Raw genomic sequence first — 26,763 nt, forward strand, 5'->3', positions numbered from 1 at the left:
GACAAATTCTTTCTACTTTCATCTGGCTCCGCTGAGGGAAGCTATCAGGTATGATGAACTTTTGGCAATGAATTTTAGTAAACCACAAAACACAAAAAGTTTGGAAGTTAAACTGCCACCAGCTGGAGGTTTCAGCCTGAAGATACCAGATGAAAGGCCAGGGTTAATTTCCCATATGTTCTCCCCTCAGGGTATGATTCAATAAATTTAAGGCAACCAAATCTTTGTAGGACTTAGGGGAAAGAGAACATCAATGTTCTTTTCTTAACGAAGTCCCAGCAAAGACATATATACATAGAGAACTCCAAGCTAAGTCATTTTGAAACCAGTTTCCCAAAGCAACTCAAGTCACTCCATTTCTGAAGATGCCCACTTTCTACTTTGGTTGTGTAAACAACTTTATTTCACAGGACTCTCTCCATTTACATTTTCCCCTTAGTGATACAATTCTGTTTCAATGTCTTTCTTTCTTTTTCTTTTTTCTTTTAAAATTCTTCACTGCAAACAAGGATGATTCTGTACCAAAGTGGGAACGGGAACTGACCTCTCTTCCTATGAAGAGCATGAGCACACTTTGGCCCATAATCATGGATCTATAAAAAGCTTGGTGAAATGGGCCGGTTTCTATACACACACACAAAAACTGAGTCTCAAGTACACCTTTATGATACCTAAATTAATTTAAAAAAAATCAGAGTACAGAGAAATAGCACAGTGGGTAAAGTATTTGTTTTGTATGTCGCTGACCTAGGTTCAGTCTCCAATACCATATATGGTCCCCTGAGCTTCCCCAGGAGTGATACCTGAACAGAGTCAGGAGTAAGTTCTGGGCACAGCCAGGTTTTTCCCTCTCGAAGTGCTCCCTACCCCCGCCCCAAACACCATGAAACTGGAAGGACCTTAGAAACTTGTGAAGACTTCTACCAGTCTTGACTTCCCAAGATATCTGTCAACCACTATGGCAAGCCAACTCTGTCGCAATTATTGCTCCCACTCTGTGATTCTCCTTTTCACTCTTTCTGTGCATTTCATTAATACCAGTGTTTTGTAATATTAAAAAAATCACCTTTACAAATATTTTATTAGTGAAAAAAAGACATATTTTAATTAGAAGATGCTATCATAGTTCCTACCTATACTGTATTTCAGTTATTTACTGAGACCATTTCCAACTTTTTTTTTCTTTTTGGACCACAACCAGCATTGCAGAGGGGTTACTCCTGGCTCAAGCACTCAGGAATTAATCCTGGCAGTGCTCAGTGGATCATACCTGATGCTGGGAATTGAATCAGGGTTGGCCGTCTGCAAGGCAAATACCCTATCTGCTGTGCTGTCACTCCAGTCCTCCATTCCCAACTATTTACAACTGGAATGGAACTTATTTTAAGGAAAATGAAGTACTTTTCCAGTCCACTTTCCACACGCTTGTGCCAATTCTCACACATTAGTGAACATATTCCTGGACCACGTGACCACTTTTGTGGCCATGTGACACTTCATAAAACTCTCCATATCCATTTTCTATAATTACCACACCATATTTTATGGGGTTCAGACACTAGGCAACAAATCATAAGGTAAAGGTAAAGGCCCTTCCGTTGTTCGTCGATTTGCTCGAGCGGGCCCAGTAACGTCTCCATTTGAGACTTTGTTGTTACTGTGTCTGGCATATCGAATACGTCATGGGGAGTTTGCCAGGCTCTGCCGTGCGGGCGAGATACCCTTGGTAGCTTGCCGGGCTCTCCGAGAGGGGCGGAGGAATCGAACTCGAATACAAATCATAGAGGGCAATATATACCTCTCAGAGAGCCCGGCAAGCTACTGAGAGTATTCCGTCCACACAGCAGAGACTGGAAAGCTCCCTGAGGCTTATTCAATATCCCAAAAACAGGAACATTAACAGTCTCATTCCCCTGACCCTGAAAGAGTCTGTAATATGTAGGGAAAGACGAGTAAGGGGAGGCTGCTAAAATCTCAGGGCTAGGAAGAATGGAGATGCTACTGGAGCTTGCTAGAGTAAATTGATGAACAATTAGATGACAGAGATACAGTGATACAATGAACTTTCATTAAATAGTAGTTTAAGAACTGTGCAGTATGAATGTTATAAAAAGAATCAAGCAAACATTTTCTAAAAAGGAACCTGCATATTTTGTTATTTCTTATAGTGCTTATATTTGTGTTTGTTTGGTGTTGGGGGGACAGTTTTATTGTGAAACTTGAAGGAATTTAGAATGCTCTAGATATCTCTGAACATCAGGTGAATTTACTGAAGGGAGAAAAACACAAACTAGGATGGGAAACGATATGAGGCAATGGGCATAGGAGCTAGTTTTATTTCCTTTTGTAATGATGGAGTAGAATGGTTTGTTGTTGTTCTTTTTGTGGAAATCTTGACCCCTTTACCTGAAATCCAGTCCCCATGCCTTTTCTACCCTTTGGTGGAATGCAATGGTGATTTCTAGAGATTCCTTCGGTGGTGCAGGTAAATGAACCTCTCCTAACAAAAAGATAAGGGAATTAGAAGATGCCAGTTCACTAAGTGTTACCAGTTCTGATGTGTGTGGGTTGAGGAAAAAGGAGTGAGGGTTGACGGTCATTCTCTGGGTTAAGCATTTTGCAGAAGGTAAGAGCAGTGGGACTTGTCAGAATTGTTGCAGAATCTTTACAGTGACTGTTCTGTTGAAATTGGGCAAGGTTGGGCCTTTCACTTGCACTGTAAGTTAACAGTCTATTGAGAGCTAGAAATTCTACTGGAGGGAGTGGGGGTTGAGCCCTTTTCCTGCCTGGATTTGTACTGTATCACTGTCTTCCCGTTGTTCATTGATTTGCTTGGGGGCACCTATAATGTCTCCATTTGTCCCAGCCCTGCAATTTTAGTGACCTCTCCTTACTTGTCCTTCCCAGTGGTGCTATATTGGAGGCTCTTACAGGGTCAGGGGAATAAGACCCATTATTTTTTTTCCCTTTATTTTATTTTATTTTTTTTAAAGTTGTAGATTTACAATTTTTTGTGCTTTGGTTTCAATCATACAATGATCAGATACCCATCCCTCCACCAGTGCCCATCTTCCACCACCATGGATAATATCCCTCCCACCCCCATCCCCCCATCCCCCCTGTCTCTGTGGCAGGGCAATCCCCTGTGTTCTCTCTCTCCTTTTGGGTGTTGTGGTCTGCAAAAGAGGCATTGAGTGGCAAACATGTTCAGTCCATAGTCTACTTTCGACATGCATCTCCCCTCCTGGGAGGATCCTCCAAACATCCTTTATTTGGTGCTCCCTTCTCTATCTGAACTGCCCTTTCCTCTAGGATACCCGGATGGCCTCTAAGTTATGGAGTAATCCTCCTGGTGCTGATCTCAGCTATTCTTGGGTATTAATCTCATACTTTGTTACTTTATATCCCCCAGATGAATGCAATCTTTCTATGTCTATCCCTCTCTTTCTGACTCATTTCGCTTAGCATGATACTTTCCATATTGTACCACTTGTATGTAAATTTCATGACTTCATCTTTTCTAAGAGCTACATAGTACTCCATTGTGTAGATGTACCAAAGTTTCTTTAACCAGTCATCTGTTCTTGGGCATTCAGGTTTCTTCCAGTTTCTGGCTATTGTAAAGAGTGCTGCAATGAACAAACAAGTGCAGATGTCACTTCGACTATACATTTTTGCCTCTCTGGGATATATTCCCAGGAGTGGTATTGCTGGGTCAAATGGGAGCTCAATTTCTAATTTTTTGAGAATCGTCCATACTGTTTTCCAGAAGGGCTGAACCAGTGGACATTCCCACCAACAGTGAAGGAGTGTCCCTTTCTCGCCACATCAATGCCAGCATCGGTTGCTTTTGTTCTTTTGAATGTGGGCCAGTCTCTGAGGTGTGAGATGGTATCTCATTGTGGTTTTGATCTGCATCTCCCTGATGATTAATGATGTAGAGCATTTTCTCATGTGCTTTTTTGCCATTCGGATTTCTTCTTTGAGAAAGTTTCTGTTCATTTCATTGCCCCATTTTTGGATGGGGTTGGATGTTTTCTTCTTGTGGAGTTTAACCAGTATTTTGTATATCCTGGATATCAACCCCTTGTCAGATGTGTATTCGGTGAATATCCTTTCCCATTCTGTAGACTGTCTTTGTATTTTGGTCACTGTTTCTTTGGAGGTGCAGAAGCTTCTTAGTTTAAGATAGTCCCATTTATCTATCTCTGTTTTCACTTGCTTGGCCAGTGGCGTGGCATCTTTGAAGATACCATTAGCTTCAATGTCATGGAGGGTTTTGCCAAATTTATCTTCAATGTACCTTATGGTTTCTGGTCTGATGTTGAGGTCTTTAATCCATTTTGATCTTACTTTTGTACATGGTGTTAGGCAGAGTTCTGAGCCTATTTTTTTGCATGTAGCCATCCAGTGATGCCAACACAATTTATTAAAGAGGCTTAGCTTACTCCACTTCACATTACTTGCACCTTTATCAAAGATTAGATGAGCATACGATTGAGGAGAGATGTCAGTGTATTCAACCCTGTTCCATTGGTCTGCAGTTCTGCCTTTGTTCCAGTACCATGCTGTTTTAATTATTACTGCTTTGTAGTAGTTTGAAGTTCGGGAGGTTGATTCCTCCCATTTTCTTTTTCCCAAGAATTGCTTTAGCTATTCGTGGGGGCTTATTTTTCCATATAAATTTCAAGAGTGTTTGCTCCATTTCTTTGAAGAATGTCATGGGTATCCTTATAGGGATTGCATTGAATTTATACAATGCTTTCGGTAGTATTGCCATTTTGACAATGTTAAGTCTCCCGACCCATGAGCAGGGGATATCTTTCCATTTCCTCATGTCCTCTTTTATTTCCTGAAGTAGCGTTTTGTAGTTTTCTTTGTACAGGTCCTTTACTTCCTTAGTTAAGCTGATTCCTAGGTACTTGATTTTCTGGGGCACAATTGTGAATGGGATTGTTTTTTTCATGTTGCTTTCTTCTCTCTCACTGTTTGCATATAGGAAAGCCATGGACTTTTGGGTATTGATTTTATAACCTGCAACTTTACTATACGAGTCTATTGTTTCTAGGAGTTTTTTGGTGGAAGTTATTGGGTTCTCTAAGTAGAGTATCATATCATCTGCGAATAGTGAGAGCTTGATTTCTTCCTTTCCTACCTGAATGCCCTTAATATCTTTTTCCTGCCTAATCGCTATTGCAAGTACTTCCAGTACTATATTGAACAGCAGTGGAGAGAGTGGGCATCCCTGTCTCGTCCCTGATCTTAGAGGGAAGGCTCTCAGTTTTTCCCCATTGAGGATGATGCTTGCTGTAGGCTTGTGGTAGATGGCTTTAATTATGTTGAGGAAGGTCCCCTCTATACCCATTTTGGCTAGGGTTTTCATCATAAAGGGGTGCTGGATCTTATCAAATGCTTTCTCTGCATCTATTCATATGATCATATGCTTTTTATCTTTTCTTTTGTTGATATGGTGGATTATGTTGATTGATTTCCAAATGTTAAACCATCCTTGCATCCCTGGGATGAATACTACTTGGTCATGGTGTATGATCTTTTTGATGAGTAGTTGGATTCTATTTGCTAGTAGTTTGTTGAGGATCTTTGCATCTGTGTTCATCAGGGATATCGGCCTGTAATTCTCTTTCTTTGTGGTATCTCTGTCTGCTTTTGGTATCAGTGTGATATTTGCTTCGTAGAAACTGTTTGGAAGTGTTTTTGATATTTCAATTTCGTGGAAAAGCTTAAAGAGCATCGGGAGTAAGTCCTCTTTAAAGATTTGGAAGAATTCACTCGTGAATCCATCCGGGCCAGGACTTTTGTGCTTGGGGAGACTTTTTATTACCATTTCAATTTCCTTGATGGTGATAGGTCTGTTCAGGTATTCCAGGTCTTCTTGGTTCAGCCTTGGGAGTCTGTAGGAGTCTAGGAATTTATCCATTTCCTCGAGGTTTTGATGTTCCGTGGCATAAAGCTTCTCAAAGTACTCCCTGAGGATCCTCTGAATTTCTGTGGTTTCTGTTGTAATGACCCCCTTTTCATTTCTGATTCGGTTTATTAGGGTTTTCTGTCTCCCTTTGTGAGTTTTGCTAGAGGCTTATCGATCTTGTTAATTTTCTCGAAGAACCAGCTTTTGGTTTCATTGATCTTTCGGATTTTTTTTTTGGGTTTCCATCTCGTTAATCTCTGCTCTGAGTTTTATTATTTCCTTTCTCCTGTTCGGGTTGTGCTCCTTTTTTTGGTCCTTCTCCAAGCTCTTAAGCTGTGAGGTTAGGTTACTTATGTGTGCTCGCTCCTCCTTCCTGAGGAATGCTTGTAGAGCTATAAACTTTCCTCTTAACACAGCCTTTGCTGTGTCCCATAAGTTTTGGTAACTCGTGTTCTCATTTTCATTCGTTTCTAGGAATCTTTTGATTTCCTCTTTGATTTCCTGTCTAATCCACTCGTTGTTCAATAGTGCACTGTTTAATTTCCAGGTGTTTGATTTAGTTTTCTGTTTTTGTGTGTGATTTACTTCTAATTTCAGCGCATTATGGTCTGAGAAGATTGTTGATACAATCTCTACCTTCTTAATTTTATGGAGGCATGTTTTGTGGCTCAGCATGTGGTCTATCTTGGAGAATGTTCCATGTACGCTTGAGAAGAATGTGTATTCAGCTTTTTGTGGATGAAGTGTCCTGTATATATCTACTAAGTCCCTTTCTTCCATTGTTTCCCTCAAATGAAGTATGTCCTTGCTAAGCTTGAGTCTGGTTGATCTATCAAGAGGTGACAAAGCAGTGTTGAAGTCTCCCACTAGTATTGTGTTGCTATTGATGTCTTTTTCCAAATCTATGAGTAGTTGTTTTAAGTACTTTGCTGGTCTCTCATTAGGTGCATATACATTTATTATTGTAAGTTCTTCCTGTTGTACAGATCCTCTGATCAATAAGAAATGGCCTTCACTGTCTCTTATGACCTTCCTCACTCTGAAATCAATGTGGTCTGATATAAGGATGGCTACCCCAGCTTTTTTATGGGAGCTGTTTGCCTGTAGGATTGTTTTCCAGCCTTTGACTCTGAGTCTGTGTTTGCTTTGACTATTGAGATGCGTTTCTTGCAGGCAGCAGAATGTTGGGTTCAATTTTCTAATCCATCCTGCCACTCTATGTCTTTTAATTGGTGCGTTTAGCCCATTGACATTGAGAGAGATTATTGTTATGGGATTTTGTCCCATTGTTCTGTTAAAATTTGGTGTATTTGAGGGGCCTTTCTTGCCTTAAAGTAGCCCATTTAGTTGTTCTTGTAACCATGGTTTTGAGTCTATGAAGTTCCTGAGCTGTTGTTTGTCTGTGAAACTGTGTGTTGTTCCTTCTATTATGAATGAGAGTCTTGCTGGGAAAAGTATTTTGGGGGAGGCATTTATTTCATTGAGTTTTTTTTACTATGTCCCACCACTGTTTTCGGGCCATGAGGGTTTCATCAGAAAAATCAGCTGTGAATTTTAAGGATGCTCCTTTGTAAGAGATTTCTTTCTTCGATCTTGCTGCTTTCAGAATTTTGTCTCTAGGACCCATTATTTTTTATTGTTTTTGGTATATTGAATACTCCACAGGAAGCTTGCCAGGCTCTGCCCTGTGGGTGGGACACTTTTGGTAGCTTGCCCGGCTCTCCAAGAGAGATGGAGAGTATATAAGAGCTTTAGGTGCATCAGTGGACTAGAGTATAAAAAGTCATGTTGCTGCATTTGCAGCTGCAGGCTTTTGGGCGCTTTGTTTTATAGTCTCTGGATCTTGACCGTTGGTAGAATTTCATGGCTCCAGGTGCAGCAAATTTGTGGGTGTGACTGCCTAGCTACTGGAAAATGGTAGATCTGGGTGGAGCAGATCCAGTCCCGCTTGGAGATATCAGCCCCGGGTCCCGTATATCTGGGTTTCTCTGCGGGTTCCTTAATGCGTAAGGCTCGTCTGAGTTGTGGAGAGTGGCCTTGAGCATGGCTGTGGCTGGGTTCTTGAGGGTTTCTGCTGGCAAGATTCTGCTCAAGGTGTGGAGGGAAACTCAACCTGACCCCTCCAAGGGGCCCCAGTGAAGACAGCCAGGCACAGGGGCAGCAGATTATCCTCTCTCTCTCTCTCTCTCTCTCTTCTAGAAGCTTTGTTTTAGTCTTTGGATCTTGACCGCTGATGGGATACGTATAGGCTCTTTTTTTTTTAATTGTGTCCTTGTTGCTTGATACATTTTTAAAAAATTTTATTTTATTTTTATAAAATTGTAACAGTGATGTATTTCATTCAGTATTCTAATACCAATCCCACCACTATTACAGCTTGCCACCACTTTTTTTTTCCCTATTACCCAACCACCACACAAGACAGCCCCAATAGCAGGACCAGGATGATTTATTTAGTGTTGCTTGCTATGATTAATTCTCTAAGAATGATCAAAAAAGATTTCCTTAGAAGAAAGTGTGTGAAGATTGTTGTAACTCACCCTGAAGCCATTACGCTATTGTATAAGAGATTACTAACAGTTTGTTACAGGTTAAGCCTTGTGTATTAATATACTGGCTCTTTTAGCAGGACAAGGCTTCTCCAGTCAGGGGATTTTTCTGTCTCTCTTAGCTTTAGTCAAGAAATAAAAGGAATATATTCATAATTTGGTACTTGGAATACTTGTGATTCCCTCAAAGGACTGTGATTCTACCTCTTTCTTATGGTCTCCATCCCCTTTCCTGCCCCTTTTGTTTTTGACTTAAAAATTAGAAACAAGCATTTTAACCCACTTATTTTTTGGGTCACCCCGAAGCATGTGCTTCATTGCTTTGAGTCATCTCCCTGGCCCATTAACCCACTTATATTTTTAAAGACTATTTGCCTACTTTGTTGAGTTTCTGCCTGAATTTTTATTACTGCTGGCATAGTTTTTTGTTGTTTTTTTTGTAGTTATGTTCTGTTGGGAGACCACACTGAGTGTATATCAGGGCTTACTCCTGGCACTTATACCAGGGATCACACCTAGTGGGCTGGAGGGATCATATGTGGTGCTGGAAATTGAGATCAAGTCTGCTGCATGATAGGACAGCAGATCTCAAAACCCCAAAGAATAATATTTTATTTAATTACTGATGGAAAAACAACTGTAACCCTAAACAAAATATGCTAAAAGATTATGTTTTCTAGATCTCTCTAAGTATACTATTTTAATTTTCTGGAAAGTCTCAAACTTTGCTATAATTTTTGATAATGTATTTTTCACTTCTACCTTTTTCCTGAATTTAATTTAAAACTCTTATTTTCTTCCTCTTTTTTCTTTAAAAAGCAAAACACTTTCCTAGGTACTATAATTTTTTTAAAAATCAGTTCTTCATTTACAATGCCTTGTTATGGACCTATTTATTTTGTTCCTTTTATGCTCCTGAGAGTTGAAAGAGCAAAGTCTTCTGAGTCTAAAGCAAGCAACATAAGAAATTTTCTTTTCTGTTTTTTTGTTTGTTTTTTTATTTGTTTTTGGTCACACCTAGCTATGCTCAGTGGTTACTCCTAAGCATACTCAAGGAATCGTTCCTAGCAGTGCTCAGAGAACCATATGGGATGTTGGGAATTGAGCCCAGGTTGGTCATGTGCAAGACAAGTGTTCTATCCACTGTACTATCTCCCTAGCCTCATTGTAAAAATTCTTGTAGATATTTTGTAAAAAAAAATTATCAACCAGATAGGCATGTCTCGCTTGTCATTCTAATACGCACTTTAATTTAGTCATTGACTATGTCCTGACTTGGATTGCTGTGACTTTGCATTAATTAAGTAGTCTTATGACTTAGTTTAAAATGCATCTCTCCTTGGGCTGGAAAGAAGTGCTAAAACATTTGCCTTACATTTGACTGACGCTGGTTCAATTCCTGGTATCACATGTAGCCTCCTGAACACAGAATTAAGAGAGATATCTGGGTGCTGCCAAGTATGACCCTACTCCACCTAAATATGACTCACAGATTATTTTTCCTCTTGCCTTTCCTGCTATCCCTAAAGTACAGATGCAAATATAATTTCTTTTAGTTGGTTCTCATATCTCTCCAAGTTTATTAGCAATTAAATTTGTTAAGTATTTCTGTTTTTTTTTTCTTTTTGCTTTTAAACTAAGAATTTTAAACTAAGAATTTTCAAGTTTAGAGCAACAGCATGAAAAAAAATGGATTCAAAATTTTACTACATTGGCTTTCAACTCTAGTAATTTTAAAAGATTTTTTTAAAAAATTAAACAACATTTAAAAAATTGATAAAGTCACCTTAGGTGATTGCTTGGCCTAGGCAGATAGGGTATGTGGTATTGTAGAAAACTAACATAGTTGCCTAGTTAGTTTTCATTTTCTTCTACGTTTACAGTAACAAAAGCTCTTCTTTTGTATTGGGCTGGTTCTATTCCTCCAACTTGGTACCCACTCCCCTGCAATCAATCTCTTTGCTGCCTGGAATTGTAATCAGGCACTTCTGATTCCATGGCTGCTGCTGCGGGCCAACAGTCCAGAGACAAAGTGACTGTCCAAACAAAACAAAGTGGCTGTTGAGGTTGTGTCTCATACAAGCCGACAAGGTGGAAGATGGTGTACACATGTTTAAAATAATCTTCTTGACTGCATGGTCATAATAACTGGTTTTAATAGAAAAAAAAATAAAAAAGAACAAGTCAGCTCATTCTCAGAAAGGGCAGGCTGCAGACTGGAGGGTTAATAGTGATCAATAAAGGCCCCCCTGGGCTGGTCCCCAGAGGAGTAATAAACAAAGGTTTCTGAGCAAAGCTTTACTTTCCTTTGGGGGAAGACAAGATAAGAGCAACCATTCCTTCCAAAGAGAATTTGCTGATTTTTAACTTAGAATCCATCTCGTAATCCATCTCTTAAAACCAGCCTTTGGACTGGTTTCAGAACCAGGCAGGCAAAGACAAATTTACTGTGATTTCTATCGTAGTCTAATTTCAAGAAGAGTTTGATACACTTTCAGATTTCAAAGAAACTTTAGTATCTGATTTCAATGTGGAAGCATTGATATATGTCTCCCAATAATTTAAAAATATGTACATAAGTTATAATAGCATTTTTCCATTTAGATCAATTAGATAGATTAGAAAATGATATGAAGAAAGTGGTATGATAGATAAAAATATTTAAAATAAAGGTTAATATACTTTAATGAATTATGATATACTTCTATTTAATTTTTCACCTAATAACAGCTGAATTTGTATTATGTTTATCAATTATAGAAACAATTATCTTAAAAGGTAAAGGCCCTCCCGTTGATCGTTGATTTGCTCGAGCGGGCCCAGTAATGTCTTCATTGGAGACTTTGTTGTTACTGTGTCTGGCTTATCGAATACTCTCGGGAGCTTGCTGGGCTTTCCGAGAGGGGCAGAGGAATCGAACTCGGGTCGGCCATGTTGGCCGCTTGTAAGGCGAACACCCTACCGCTGTGCTATCTTAAGCAAAAATGGGGCATATGAGATTTGAGCCATTTTTTTGCATGCTAGTGGCCTGTTTTCCATTATTGGCATTTTCACAGTCCTAGAGTAATTCTTCGACCAATCATCAAGCACAGAGACGGCAGTAGTGCCTGAGCACTACAGGGTGAGTCCCTCCAAACAAAATCAAGCAAATTAAAAAATACATCTTTTGTCTGAAGCCTAAATGGGTAAGGTAGGAAAAAGGGGATGCTTTGACTTTGCTATTTTTTGTCTTAAAAAAAAAGACTCTATCATCAATCTACATTTCTTAAAGATAATAACAAACAACTTGTTTTTTCATGTTGCTTTTGTTCATTTCAACCTATATACACACACACACTAACTCACAAACCTGAATTTCAGAGGTCTAGTAATACTGCAGAGAATAATCACTTAAAAAAATCAAGGGTAAAGGCAAATCAATGATAAGACTCAGACTTTGGCTGAGTATATTTTAGGAATTGAAAATCAGAAAAAGAAGATTTTCAAATTAAAAATTCTCAGAAAAACTCAGAGCACACTAAAGTAAGAGAATAAACAGCCATAGGTCAAAATCCCATTCTTATCATCTAGGGAAATGCAATATAAGTGAGACTGGTGGTACATAGGCATTTTTCCAGAGTTTTCAAAGGACAAGAATTTGATTTTATGTCTTTAATTCATACAAAACATAAATTTTAAAGGTAAGGACTCTAAGAGAAGTTGTGTTGTACTGAGTTGGAAATTTATAGTGTATTAAAGTAGGTTAGAGAAAATGCTCTTTTTTAGTGATATAGAGCAAAGATACTGTCCTGAGGCAAATCATAGAGAGAGAGAGATCCTTTTGAGGTTTGTTTGATTTCTTTTCAGTACTTAGAAAGCCAACTTTAAGTTAAGACTGGAATAACTGAAAAATTCTTTGAAGACTCCTTTGAGGCCAGAAAGCTTTATATTACATACTACAAACTTTGCTGTCATAACAAAACAAAATCTAGCCTATGAGCACATACTTGTTTCACCAAAATTTTTTAAAGTAGTTAAAAGTTATTTGCTTCTGTCCATCCATTTCTAATACATGAATTACATGATTTATTTCTAATTTATTTCACACAGTACCACTGTCACTACAAATTTAATAAAGAATTACTACACTGTAAAATGCACCATTACACATTATATCAAGATATTTGCATTTTATTAAAAAATTGAAAGGAAATTGATTAGGTGTTTTATAAATAAAATCTTACTTTTAGCCATTTACTATTTTATGCACTGCATTATTTGCAGATTTAAGTTGTATTTATACATAAGTATGATTAAATATAATGCTCAGAAATTGACTTTAGCTAAAGTGAAAGAGAACAAATATATGAGATAATGCACTTTCATTAAACTACTTGAATAGGAACAGCAGAATGTTTGACACTTTGTTTTTTCTAACATAATTGGCAGAGCCTGGCAAGCTACCCTTGACGTATTCGATATGCCACAAACAGTAACAATAACGGGTCCCATTCCCCTGACCCTGAAAGTGCCCCCAATATGCCATTGAGCTACGCTAACAAGTGACAGGGACAAATGTAGACGTTATTGGCACCCACTCGAGCAAATGGATGAACAACGAAATGACAAGTGACACAAGTGATTTGGCAATATTGATTGATATAATTTAAAGTTAATGCATTCTTGGGTATAAGAGGTATCACAGAGCTTAAGGTGCATATGTTACATGAGGTTAACTCTGATTTGATATTTGGTAACACATAGTCACAGAGCACTGGTTGGAGTGACCCCTAAGCTGGGAACTGTAGTAATGCATCCCTGAGTACACTGGATATGGCCCAATCCTCAAACTTAGATAAATAACATTAATGATTTATTGCTTAATATGTTAGTTATCAAAATATTTAAAATTTCATTAAAATTTACATAAGAAGCTATATTTCTGTTTTTTGCTGTATTTAAGTATATGTGACATTTGACCCTTTGATGCATTTTTAAAATGATTCATTATTGCAGTTTAGTTAACATATTTACAACTGTGTGAACTTTTTTTCTGTACAGTTACAACTTATCCCCAACAATGGGCATATCATTTTCTGCTAGTGTCCATAATGTTACTTCTTGCCCACATCTTCATTCCATCCACTGCTCTTTAGTAATTTCAGTTTTGTAAATCAAAGTCAAATGTTTGTCATCATTTGCTTCTTTCTGTTCCCTTTTTATGTTTCTCTAAATACTACAGATGAGTGAGATTATTGACTATTTGCCCTTGAACACATACATTTTTATGATGTACTTTTGATAAGCAATCTATAGACTGCATTAATTACTATATTTAATCTATCACTGTCACTGTCACTGTCCTCCCGTTGTTCATTGATTTGCTCGCGTGGGCCCAGTAAATCTCCATTTTTTTGAGACTTGCTGTTACTGCCTTTGGCACATCGAATACACCATGGAGAGCTTGCCAGGTTTTGCTTTGCGTGCAAGATACTCTCAGTAGCTTGCCGGGCTCTCTGAGAGGGGCTGAGGAATCAAACTTGGGTTGGCCTTGATAGGTTTCAGGGTTCCTATCTTCATCCACTCCTCATGTTGGGTTTCTGTGCTATTTCTCCAAGGTGCCTATGGTATTCTGGAAGGCGTTCTTCCTAATACACTATCAGCACTATCAGCACTCCCTTCACTTCCAGGAAAGAATCTGGGGAAGCTTGGTGGGTGGTGGTCTCTTCTTTCCCCAGTAGGATATGGAGGGGTAAATGCAGCTGCCCACTTTGAGAAACCTCTCTCACCACAAGGGATTAGCCAGGTATTTGGGCCAGACATCCCCTATCACGGAAAATGTTTGGTTCCAAACTTCCTTTGATTTCCCAGCTCCCAGAAAATATCTTCCCATCACACCTCCTGGTTGCTCCTTTTTATGGTTTTGTTACATACCTGGCAGTGCTCATGGCTTACTCCTGACTTGTTCTCAGGGAGCACTCATGGTAGTACTTGGGAGCAATACGGAGTGCCAGAGATTGAATCCAAGTAGGTTGTGTGCAAAGGAAGTAGCTTCTATACATCTTTCTGGCCCTAGTTTATTGACCTTTGTTGCTGTATTTTTATCGTATTCTGATTCAAAATTAACAATCTTAGATTTTGGTTGTCAGCTGTGAACTGTAATAATTTTTATACCTCATTTAAAAATATGTGGAAGCACTTAAATGTTTTAATTCAAATAATTTTTTAAAACCTGATTTTTCTTATTAACTATAATAGGGCGTTATTTCTGATAGAATATAATTTTGATGGTGAAACTAATGCAATATATACTGGCATTGAATTATAATCATGAATACCTTAATCAAATAGTATTAAAGTTCAATGTTGTGAATAAAAATATATCTACATTTTGGTATTTGGGGTGAAATTAACTTAAATCATATTTGAAAAGTCCTTAGCATGCTGCTTTCACACAGCAATCAGTGTGTACAGAAAGTTATGTCCTCCAATTTATTTCTTTTTCCCAAGCACAGAGCAAAGGTATATTTCATCAGCCTATTCTCATTTACGGGAAAGAAATTCCATGTGTTCAAGAAATAAAATGAAATGAAGCTCTAGATCAATTAGCTGAAGAACCAGTGCTTTTTGCTCTATGTTCAGTTCCCTCTCATTCTGCTTTGATGGCTCTAAAAATTATTTTGTCAGTAGTCTAGAGAAGGAAGATCAGCTATCGTATTCATAGTTTGAGGGGAGCTGCCTTGTAGAGGCATAAGACAAGTGTCACTTTGCATGAAACAACATTGTTATATGTGGTAACACTGAACATCTTACTAAGGTCATTCATGAATAATAGCCAAAAATGATGTGCAAATGCAGCATTAGTAAAAATCTTGTGTGTGCATGTCTATGTTTGTGGTTGAAATATATCAATGTTAAATATAAAACTTATTTCCTAAGTAAATATTAAGTTGTAAGAGTGATCTATCAAAAATGTATCATACTTGAGACTGGAAAGATAGTATAACGGTAGGGGATCTGCCTTGCACATGGGCCTGGTTTCATCCTGATACCCTGTTTGGGCCCCTGAGCCTGCCAGGAGTGATTCCTGAGCACAGAACCATGAGAAAGTCCAGAGCATAGCGGTGTGTGGCCGACAAACAAAACAAAACTAAACAAATTTACACACTTCCCTTTCTTTAGTGAGATGAGTCAGATGAGGTAAATGAATTCAATTACTGAGATAATTTAAAATATCTGTTCTTGACAGGAACTGTACAAAATGAAGTCGCATTGACTTGTACTACTTAATGTCACAAAAAATTGAAGCATACACTTAGAAAGTACTTAATATTATATTTCTTGAAAATAATTGAGCTGGTGAAGATAAATCTCTTCACCTTCAAGCTGATGTTGGACTGGACTGATGTTTCTCATGCAAGAAAATGGTATTTCCGTCAGATGTCATTGCAACAAGCAGACTTCAAACCCTAACTCCAAAAATCGGCAGTTAATGAGAGTTGTTAAATAACTTACACGATAATTTTGACCTATATCCACATTAGTGTTGGTGCTAAAATTTTCATTGTGACCATAGCTATTCACCATATTGATTTCTTTGTATAACTAGTCATTTAAAATGGTTTTTCTTGTGGCTGGAGCCATAGCACAGTGGGTAGGATTATTGCCTTGCATGCGGCCAACCTGGTTTCAGTTTGCAGCATTCCGTATGGTCCCCTGATCACCACGAAGGGTAATTCCTCAGTGCAGAGCCAGGAGCAACTCCTGTGCATCACTGGGTGTGACCAAAAAAGAAAAAAAACTTTTTTTAAACTGCAAAGGTTTTCCACAGCTTACACCCCTCTCCCAATCTCCCATTTACCATCATTGAAAAACCTACATTTGTAGTTTCTTAAATCCAGGATCCCATTATTGGTGACTACAAAATTGATTCTTATTGTAATTCAGTCCTCTCTGCCATATAGTTGGTGAATGTATTGTTAGACATATGAAACTAGTTATTTGTGTCCATATCCTTTTATTTTGGACTGGAGCAGAGTGAATAGGGCATTTGCCTTGCACGTGACTGACCCGGGTTTGATTCCTCCGTCCCTCTTGGAGAGCATGGCAAGCTACCGAGAGTATCCCACCCTCACGGCAGAGCCTGGGAAGCTCCCCGAGTCATATTCAACATGTCAAAAACAGTAACAAGTCTCACAATGGAGATGTTACTGGTGCCCGCTCGAGCAAATCGATGAACAACAGGAGGACAGCGCTATAGACAGAGCTATCCTTTTATTTTATTTTATTCCTTGGAGAGCTATTAAAAATCAATCAATCTTATTACATGTGCTTTTCCAGAAAAGTTAAGAATTAAATGTGTATACATTTACATTTCTCAAGCAATGCTAATGGTCATAGATTTTAACATCTTTGGTGAGTTATTTGAAAATCCTCATAATAATAATGACTTTCTATGGAGAATCCCAGCTTCAGGAAATCCATAAGCTTTATTAGCATGAATTAAGATTTTCTTAAAATGTAAGAGAAATAATTAGCCATTCATTCGGTTAATGCAACCTTTCCAATAGAATTTTGCTGAGTTCTCTGTATTTAAAAGAGATGATAAATCAAGCAAGTAATTTCTTATTATGTTGTCAAAACACGTGAGTGATGGATGACAATGTATCATTTCCAAATTTAATTACTCTTTCATTTAGGGCCAAATAATTAAAAGTTTCATAAGGTAACACATAAAACAAATATTAGAAAATTAAGTAGTGAAAAAAGACTAAAAAAAGTAACTAATATACCAGTTTTGTGGCACACGATATACAGAGATAAGTAAAACTAAAGTAAAAAATAAAAGATATAAAGAAAAAATATTACTTAAACCAGAAATACCCAAAATGTGTATCTCTGGTTTTAATCTTTTCTTTTGTTAGTTTATATCTAACATAATCTGTCTACTCCCTGATAATGACACAGCCATTCTCTCAGACGCAAATTAAACAATCTTCCCTTACTGATTTTGGACTTTTGCTTTCCATTCAAAATATTAATACATTTAATTGGTTCTACTGTCAAGTTATACTGTGGACCTGACTGCTCCGTGATGAGAAAGGTTGCCAAAGCCCTTAGTCCTGGCACTTGTGAATACAATAGGTTACCTTGTAAAAATTACTAAATAACTTTTGGATAGAATTAAAGTTGCTAAACTCTGGACTTTGAAACAGAAGAATGACCTGATTTATGAGGGCAGGGCTACTATAATCCAAAGGGTCCTTATATCTGCAAGATGGAGACAAGAGATCAAAATGTGACAATTGACACATCAAAATGTGTCAATTCCCTATTAAATACTACCATATTTGAAAGAGGGTCATGTATCAAGCCATGGAGCAACTTCTGGAAAATGGAAAACACATAAACCCAGTGTGTACTCAAACCTTCAAAAAGAGACAACACTGGGGGGCTGGAGTGATAAGACAGTGGGTAAGCCATTTCCCTTGCATGCGGCCAACCCGGGTTGGATTCCCAGCATCCCATATGGTTCCCCGGGCACTGCCTGAAGTGATTCCTGAGTGCAGAGCCAGGGGTAAACCCAGAGCATCGCTGGGTGTGACACAAAAAGAAAAAAAAAGGGAGAAAACACTGCTGAAACCTTCATTTTAGACCAATGATTCCTGTTGCAGGATTCTGACCTCAATGTTTATTTCTACCATTTAAAAAAAAACTCATAAATTTGTGGTGATTTCTTAAGGTAGGAATAGAAAATTAGTTTATTATCCTACTTAATCATCATCATTACAACTGCAATAGCCTACTAACTGGTCTGCTTAGTCCTATTCATATCTGTTTTCTCAAAGGTTTCTTTTCTATGAAGAAATGAAACAGTTTTTTAAAAAGGAAAATCTTATGTTTTACTCAGTAACTCAAACCATCCCATGAATTTCATCACAGAATGAAAGCAGGTGTACCTTAGAATGTTATCAGAACTACAAGCCAACCTCATTGACTGCATTGCCTGTGTCATTCAGCCTTTGTTCCATATATTCTGAACTGCCAGAATCTAAAGTTTTCCAAACTATTTTTTGTTGTTGTTGTTTATTTTTAGTAGTAGGGCATTTACCTTGCTCGGGGCCAGCCTGGCTGAGCCAGGTTCGATTCTTTCTCCCCTCTCAGAGAGCCCGGCAAACTACTGAGAGTATCTCGACCACACAGCAAAGCCTGGCAAGCTACCCGAGATGTACTTGATATGCCAAACACAGTGACAATTAGTTTCACAATGGAGACATTCCTGGGCCTGCTTGAGCAAATCGATGTACAACCGGAGGACAGTGCTACAGTGCTAATTTTAGTTTTAGTTTTGGGCCACACCTACGAGTGCTTATGGTTTAGTCCTGGCTCTGTGCTACGGAGTCACTTCTGGTAGACTTGAGGACCATATGAAGTGTTGAGAGTCAAACCAGGATATGCCGGTTGGTCTCACACAAGTCAAATGGCCGACCCTCTCTACTATTCCTCCACCATTACTAATTTTTTTTTGTAATAATGTTTACTTTTATGGGTCTTGATCTCTGTCTCAATAAACATCCTAGATCTCAAATATTACATCATTAGGTAGTCTTTGACATTTTGTCTCTGATAAAACACCATCAATATAATCTCAATACAGCACCTGATGACCTGATTGAAGTTAAATCTCTTTGTCCTTGTAATCTTACATTTCACTTTCTTTATTACTATTCAAAATCAGTTATTGAGTTTGTGATTTATGTTAACTTGCATATGCACAACCCCATAAAAATCAGTGAACGCCCTGAGAGAAAAATTGAAACTCCTCATTTTAACAATGGTACTTAGAATATAATCTAATACCTTGTAAATCACTGTATAACTGCATCACTGCCATCCCATTGTTCATCAATTTTCTGGAGCAGGCACCAGTAACATTTCTATTCATCTTAGCCCTGAGATTTTAGCAAGTGCACATTAGAGGCTCTTTCAGGCTCTGGGGAGTAAGACCCATCATTGTTACTGGGTTCTGGGATATTGAATATGCCGTGGGGAGCTTGCCAGGCTCTGCCGTGTGGGCAGAATACTCTCGGTAGCCTGCCAGTTTCTCCAAGAGTGAGAACTAGACATTGGAAGTCGCGTGGCCGCAAATGTGGCTTGGTTTTATAGTCTCTGTGTCTTGGCCGTTGATGGGATTACATGGCGCCAGAGATGGTTGGTGTAACTACATAGCTACTGGAAGATGGGGGATCAGGGTGGAGGAGGCCCAGTCCTGATCCGAGCAAGCTTGGAGATCTCAGCCCCGGGTCCTGCACACCTAGATTCTTCTGCCAGGTCTTTCATGCTTAAGGCTTGTCCGAGAGTGTGGAGAGTGGTCTTGACCATGGCTGTGGCTGGGTTCCAGAGGTCTTCAGCTGCCAGGACTCTGCTCAGGGTGGGGAGAGAAACTAAACATGCCCCCTCTCCAAGGTGCCCCAGTGAAGACAGTCAGGCGTGGGGCAGGAGACTCTGTACACACACAGACACAGACACACAGACACACAGACACACACACACACACAAACACACACACATATATATATGGAATGAATGAATAAAATAGTTCTTAAAATCAATAGATTTTTAAATATTAAGGCCCTGCACAATTAAACATTAATAAATGTTTCTTCTAAGTTAATTAAATTCATTAATTCTTCTACTTAAGAATCACATTGTCACTTTGCACCAGTGGAAAATGTTTCTCATGATGTGTTCATAATTTATATGACAAGCGTTTCTATTCAAAATGATATTTAAATGTCTTATCATGGACTTTCCCAGAAAGAATTATTATCTTGTGCGTTTAAACTTTTTTGGTAATGAATTAGAGTTATTATACATTTCTTTCAATGCATATTTCATTTTTTTCATTCTGCTATGATAGTTGTCTTTCCGGGGTACATGCCATCAGCATCTAAATTTGCACTCTAAATCAAAAGTGATGAGAATAATTCTTGTGTTAAGTCCTCATTTATGGGTTTCATAATTATGTGTTTGAGTTTCATTATCACTAAATGAATTGCAAATGTTTTGTCCTTGAACAAGTTGCTTAAAGCAATGCCTCAGTTTCCTTAACTAAAAAATTAGCTTAATAATAGCAGATACCTTGTCCTTGAATTAATCAAGTCTATATATGGAAAGAACTTTAATAGCATGGGTAAGAAATACATACAGGGGTATTTTAAGTAATTTAAGTTCTGTTGCATATATGCCTTAGCTACTTGACATTTAATTATGAAATTATTTTACTCAAAAATGTAAGCCTTAAGTAATGATACATACTAAATATCATTTCTATTTTTCAAATGAACAGATTCATTCAAACTAAACATTTTGTGTGCAGATTTAAAGTAAACATAATTTTATTTATTTTGTGATTTAACCATCACATTTAATAAATTTATCCTCAAAATTTTCAGTTATGATAGCATATTATTCTGTATTTTGGGAGTAAAATGGGGGACAGAACACGGATCTCTAAAGTAAAAATCCTTTAAAGTTTAATTTTTTGTTGCTGGAGTATTGAAAATATCCCACAGGTAACATTAATTTGAAGTTAAGACCCATAATAAGTAAAACTCTTAAGAACTGTTGGTTATCATTTATTACCTCCATTGGTATTACAGAATTTTATTCTTTATTTTGATTTACCCATATCACACATATCACAGAGATATGTGTGATATGGGTAAATCAAACCAAGAACAGCTATAACAAAAATCAGTGTAATGGGCTGAGATAATAGTGGGTAAAGCTTTTGCCTTGCAGGACACTGACCCATTTTTGATCACTTGCCATGCATATGATGACCTGAGTGAGCACTGTCAGGAGCCATAGCTGAGTACAAAGTAGTTAGCCCTGAACATTGCCTTGTGTGGCCCAAACACATCACCACCAGGAAAAAAAAAACTGACAATGTTTTTCATTTACATAGGTCATTTATCCTATTTTGTTTGTTCTGTTTTGGGGCCACACCTAGTGGTCCTAGGGATCACTTCCTCAGCCTGCGAAGACCATACACTGTGCCTGGATAGAACCTAGGTTGATGGTATGCAAAGCAAATGCCCTATCCACTCTACTATATCTTTGGTTCCCATGTTTATAGGGAGAATGGTTAAGAAAAATAATTTCAATCTTCAGGAAGTTAAAATAAATGATCTCGACCTTATTATTTAAAAAATGCATATTTTACTGATTAATAAAATTTTTGTTCAGCATAAAAGACTGTGATTTGATTTGTCTCATTCTGTCATCATGTTTGATTTTAAATCACTCTTATTTTTTATAATTTGGAAATACACTTCTCACTTTCTCTGAATAAAGTCATAATTGTAAGCCACCAATAATGTTGTGATCTTTTTCTGAAAGAAGCTAACACAGTAGATACTTATGCTGTCTAAACACTCACATAAATTAATGATTAGATTAATTAATCTAGACTAAATTTGCTTACTTATTTTTGGCACAAGTGCTCTCAAATAAATTGACTTATTCTAATAATTCTAAATAAATATTCAAAATATAAACATGGAATAAATTCATTTTAGTGCTAATTTATTCTAATTTGTTCTTTTTAAAGTACCACTTTTCAAATTAAGTGATGCTATGGGTATATTTCTTGAATTAATTCTATTTCTATACCAATCTATATGTTTTATGGTTACTTATTACTGGGTGAAAATATCATACATATCCTAAAATTATGGTTATAATATTTTTATTGAGAACCTTTTTCTTCTTTCTCTTCCTATTTATCATCTTACTTTTTTGGGGGGTGTGGTAACAGCAGAAATCCAGGGAATATTTGAGTATACTTTAAATCTTTATAAGGTATATTTCAACTTTCCATTAGGCAGAAATTGTGTGAGACTCAATTTGGTTTAGAGTATTCATTAAAATTTCCCATTTAAAAACAATATAATTCTTCTCATTCTTTTATATTTTGTGAAAATTAAATTTTATTTTACCATTAATGTACTGTTGAGATATTTCACAACACAAATATCTCATTCATTATCCGATTTTTACCTATCCTTTTTTAGCTTTTTAATTTATCTTTTTATGTTTTGATTTTAGGGCATGGCAAAGCCTGGCAAGCTACCCATGACATATTCAATATGCCAAACACAGAACAACAAGTCTCAAAATGGAGCCATTACTGGGCCCGCTCAAGCAAATCGATAAACCCAGCAATACTCAGTGCTAACACCCAGCTCTGTGTTCAGGGACCAATCAGGCAGGTCTCAGGAAACAATACGTGGTGCTAGAGATTGAGCCTGGGTGGGGATACACTCAAGGCAAATGACCTACCTGCTGTACTATTGCTCCAGCTGTTACCTACCTTTGAGAAATAATAGAATATGTATACATACACAAATAAAGAAGCTAAATTCTGTGGAAAATGAAAATCATCTCAACAAAAATACTTGCCCAAGTGGCATCACTGCCCAAATAAAATGTGCAATCACTTCTTAATATGTTAAAGTAAATGCAAAAAAAATATTTAACACAGAAAAAGTTAATCTCATAGCATAAGGTGATTTTGTTTTTATTGTGCTGCAAAACCCACAATAAATGGAGATGATCCAACTCATATGCATTTCAGTGTGTTTGACATTTAATAAAACACAACTTTCAACTGTGATTCTTATTATGTGGAACTGAAAACTTAAAAATAATCAGTAATATCTGTAATATAATTTTAATTTAATATCTTGTAACTAAAACTTGAGGCAGCTAGAAAGGGCAGACAATATTGTTCACAGTATTGCATAAACTAGCACTCAAAGAGACAAATCTATGTAAAAAGATTTCAATCTATAAACAGAGCATGAATATATGAATATGAAATATAAATTCAACATAAATGCAACATTATATAGAAAATTAATTTTTATATCATGTTCATTTTACTAAATCTTTGGTATGCCTTTGAATAAAAGTAAGTAGATGCTAAATTTCAAAGTACATGTAACAAGCAATAGATCTAAAATCTTGTGTTAAAACTTAAACAAAAAAAGTTAACTAATAGAAGTTTGGAAATAAGGGAAAAGAGACAGTACAGTGGATAAGGCATTTGCCTTGGCAGAGACCAACCTGGGTTTGATTCAGAGCACACCATCGAGTTCCACCCTCCGGTAGGAGCAATTCCTAAGTACAGAGCCAAGATAAAGATAGACAGAACTCTGCTAAGCAGTTATGTTAAATAACTGTCATGTTAAATGACCTGTTGGTGTCAAAATGAATCAAAATAGATTGTTGCGTATTAAAAATAGATGCTAGAACTAGGTGGCCTTAAGGAATTTGATGTTATTCCAATAGAAAGATAAATGAATGTCTTTATAGATGCTAAATTATATATAGATATATTTAAATGTAGATATGGGCAATCTTTTAGGCCTTTACTATATTTCCTATTCATTAATATATAATTCAAAATGATACCTGTTGTAGAGTTGTAATTTTTTATAATGTGGTTCAATCTCAATCTTTTGGTCCAGAAATAAGGATTATGTAAGGAAGAGATGCACAGATATTTGGTGCTGAAATCATAAGAAATTCGGTGAGATAATTATTTCATTATTACCAAGGTTTTTGATATTTTATGAAAATATTAAATATTTATTGACTGACGTTTGGCATTCCATCTTTTATTCATAAAAGATTCAGAACTAATCTGACATAGTTGAGATAATATCCAGTGAAATTTAATATTGCATAAAACCCAATATTCTTAGTGTTGGAATGACCTTAATTTGTAATTAGAAATTATTATGGTAAAGAAATGGTTTGAACCCAATTAAAAGTTCCATACAGAACAAAAAGAATAGTAAGAGCTTGCAAGTTAAATGGAAATTAATTTTCAATAATACCCATTTCATTAGTGTCATAACAATGCTAAAAAGAAGAAATTATATTCCATAAAAATATTTAAATTAGATATGAATGATAATTATATACACTCTACTATTTTTGCATGGTATAGCTTGTGTTATAAAAGATTTGGGGCTGGAACATAGTACAGCTGATAACGTGTTTTTCTTGCATGAAGCCAACGTGTTTTCATTTCTCCCCACCTGATATATTCTCCTAAGACCCGCCAGGAAGGGTACCTGATGCAGGGCCAATGTAAGCCCTGAACACCATTGAGGTGGCTCGAACACAAAGCAAAAAAAAAAAAAAAAAAATTGTCTGTAAAAAATGTAACAGGACTTAATCCAATAAAAAGCTTAGAGAACCACTACTTTAATACAATCAATCAATGAATGAAAATATAGATAGGATGATCAAAGGACACGTAAGTACATATTGATAAAAAGTCATATGATTTTTGCAACATATTTTAAAATCTATTAGCTGAGATAATATGTACATGATAAAGATTGAAACACATCTAAAATAATCACTCTCTTCCAAATTTATTTTTCATTGTATATATTTATTAAATTTGAGCTCTAAAATTATATAGTTCTTAGTATGAAAATTTATATGCATTACAAAGTATGTTTCAAACCATTGATATAACAAGAAGTTTATTCTTTTGTTTGTTTATCGTTCAGAAAGTTGCATTAGTTCTGGCATGAGGGGTCACTTTAAAAATTTATATTTTCAAACAATGTCCTTATTAACCTAAATCCACTGCTCAGAAGAAGCTACCTTCGGAGTAATATATCGTGGTGCTGCCTTTGAACCAAAGATCAATTACCAGAATACTTTGGCAATGTGACAGTTCTAATGATGTATAGGATAATTCATCATGAACCTTAAGTTTTCCTATATTCCTCAAAGAATTGTTCGCTTCTTGAAGAAGAATGTGCCTTAAGAAACAAAGTGGGTTCAGCTCCATTAAGGAGTCTTTCAGTCATTAAAAAGTCCATAGTACATTTATTTCTCTGATGAAGCTAAAGCAAAAGTCACATAAATTCTGTTATATAGAGAAAATGAGGCTGTTATTGTCCAAATATACTGTAAAAATGCACTGAAGTATCTCCAATAAGAAAAAAAATGTTTGATTAATATCAACATCATTAGCAACTACTTCTTTATATGGTGCATCCTGAATAGTATTATCTGAAAATAAAGGGAAAGAAAGTAGTTTCTAAAATAGTCATCCAATTCACTACAGACATTACTTTTTATTTAAGTTTTAGAAATAATCCATGTGTGATAAATCTCATTTTAAGAGTTGAACTGATCATTCATTTTGTAATGTGAACCAGTTATGATACTTAAATGAGACCAGGAACACAATAGATTTGTTCAATGTGCAAGTACATAGGCGAGTTTAGTACATTAACTCTTGTTAAAACTTGGGCCAGGGACATTACTGGTCTTATATGAATCATCTATCAATTTTTAGACATTTTAGTTCCAGAAAAATCCTAATGTGCTGGAAAATCTCCAGTGAAACAACAAGCACATCCCCGATCTATAACTATAGGTATCCTACCTTCACACAGGACAGTGCAAATTTAAATTGAATTTTTATTTAAATATTTATTATAAACTTATATACTAAATTGACTTGTAATTAGAAAATACATAATATAAAACATAAATTATTTTCAGGAAACTTAATAATTGGAAAACATTATTTCATTTCATTCATTTCATTTCATCATCCTGTTATTCGTCGATTGCCTCGAGCAGGCCCCAGTAACGTCTCTAACATCCTAGCCCTGAGATAATATTCAAGGCTCTTTAGGAGAATGAGACCCATCATTGTTACTGGTATTTGGCATATTTGGTACGCCACGGGGAGTTTGCCAGACTCTGCCCTGTGGGCAGTCTACATTCGATAGCCTGCAAGTTTGTCCAAAGTAGGAATGAGATAATAAGATGTCATAAAAAGATGTCCTGATAAGATGGCGAGGAACAGCCAGGCGCGGGGGCAGAAGACTGCACTGTTCTCGTCCAGTAGCTGGATTTTATAGTCTCTGAGTCTTGGCCGTTGATGAGATTACACGGCACCAGGGGGCCAGGTGGTGGGTGTGACCCCCGCCTACTGGAATTTGGAGGATCTAGGTAGAGGATGCTCGACTCCAATCTGGGTAGGCTTGGAGATCTCGGCCCCAGAACCCGCGACCTCAGATCAGACGTGGCGACCCGCTGAATTTAAGCATATTAGTCAGCGGAGGAAAAGAAACTAACCAGGAAAACATTATTAAGCAATAAAATTCCCCTCTGTACTATCTTTTTCGCCCTAATGTTTTTTTTGTTTTTTTGTTTTTTTGTAGGAGTACTGCTATTTATTCAGCCACTGATTAGCTGACT

Source organism: Sorex fumeus, unplaced genomic scaffold (assembly GCF_029834395.1).
Source record: "Sorex fumeus unplaced genomic scaffold, SorFum_2.1 ptg000013l, whole genome shotgun sequence".
Lineage (NCBI taxonomy): Eukaryota > Metazoa > Chordata > Mammalia > Eulipotyphla > Soricidae > Sorex > Sorex fumeus.